Raw genomic sequence first — 1909 nt, 5'->3', positions numbered from 1 at the left:
CCTATTGTCACCGGAAATCTATAGCTTTTACAAGACTTCCGTTTACACCATATCAAAGAGTATCTTTTTGTCCCTTGACATGCAAAGTTTCATAATAATCGGATAAACGATAACAAAAATATTTCCAAAAAATCATTTTCCATACCGATTTTTGGAAAGCTGTAATTTTTCTATTTTTTGAGCTAGGTGAGTAAATATTGTGCTCTCTATTCTCATTTGTAGAGGGGTATTCGTGGTTAAAATTATGCCACACATTTTTGAAACACCCGATATGTATTTAAAAGAATGTGCTTTTTACTTCAAGTTGTCTTGTGTGGTTTGAAATAAAATAGCTATCATAATTTAGCAGGTTTTTCAATATGTGGTCCATCTCGCCCGGCCTTACCCTGTAATTTATGATCAGGCGTGTGAGTAGAGTCCAATTTCTGCGTCCATTTGTCTTCGAATTCGCTTTGTCTTTTTCGATTTGTGTTCGATCGTAACACAATGCAAGTCCTTAATCTGGGCGCCGTTGCGTTGCCGCCGCGCCGCCTTGTCCGAATCTGGCGAATATTAATCACAATCAAGTGTACGTCAGACGTCCGTCAGTCAGCTTTAGGATGGAGATGAATACGCGCAGGCGTGCGTGAATGATGAAAAATGAGCCGTCTTGTTGGCCAGAGGCGGTGTTAATGAGAGCGAGGCCGCCAGAGAAGATGAATACCCTGCATACATCATCATCAAACAACCGACTGCTTACCCAAAATGCGACCGACCGTTTCCGGCAGTGCAAACGAACGAATGTTTCGCCCTGAAACCATCATCTCTTGCCGATTTTAATTGGCCTCGAGGGATTTTTTTTTCACCACAAGGTGGTGGTGCTTGCTTGTTTCAAACCACTTGGCTTGAGTCCTGGAGGCGACACTTCTTGTTACACTCAAGATGTGGGGCTCTGTGAGATGCGTTCGTTTGCATATCTCACCGTTGGTTTTCGTCTTTTACTGACAAACACAAATCTTCAAACACCAACAAAAATTCTTTTTTTTTATTGTCAACAAATTTGAAAAAATGTAATACCAACACTTTACGGGTTATCTTATCAACTTTACGGACTGTTTTGACAACTTTACGGATCATTTCAGTTAAAATGTATAGAACGGACAGTTTTGTCAACTTTACGAGCAATTTCAGTTAAAATATCGTAAGATATGAGTTGGTAAAAGTTTACTTTACGGATTATTTTGAGTTACTTTATGGACTATTTTGTCAACTTGACGGACGATTTCAGTTAAAATGTTTCATACCAGATAAACAAAAACTATGAAACCAAATGTTTTAATAATAATAATAATAATAATAATAATAATAATAATAATAATAATAATAATAATAATAATAAAAAATTAGATCTGAAAATGCAGAAAGAAATTTTGTCAAAACAAAGAAGAAAATGGTAAATTTTAATTAGAAAATGCATTGTTTTTTATGAATCCAAATTGCTGAAAAACACGAATTTGAAAAAATTTGTTAAAATAAAATAAAAAATTGCCAAAAAAACCTATGAAATTCAAAAGATTTTGGCGAAACAAAGCAGAAAATGAAAACTTTTGATCACAAAATGCGTTTTTTTTACGAATCCACAGCGTTTATTACTGAAAAACTCAAGAACTTGGGAAAATTTGTTAAAATAAAGTAGAAAATTCAAAAATAAGTTTCAAAAAGCATTACCTTAGTGTCAGTTAAGGAAAATTAAATCTGGAAAAAAATATTTTTTGTTTGTTTTCAATAATTTAAAGCGTTTTTTTTCGAGAAACTTTTATAAAGAAATTTAATGTGGTTTTTATTCAGAAACAAAATTTAACAAATTTTGTTAAAACAAAAAGTAAAACCTAATAATTTTGATCACAAAATCGTTATTTTTAACTAACTA

Source organism: Tribolium madens, unplaced genomic scaffold (assembly GCF_015345945.1).
Source record: "Tribolium madens isolate multiple individuals breed KSU strain unplaced genomic scaffold, Tmad_KSU_1.1 Scaffold_19;HRSCAF=116;Tcas5.2_LG9, whole genome shotgun sequence".
Taxonomy (NCBI): Eukaryota; Metazoa; Arthropoda; class Insecta; order Coleoptera; family Tenebrionidae; genus Tribolium; species Tribolium madens.
Note: the sequence above shows the minus strand (reverse complement) of the source record.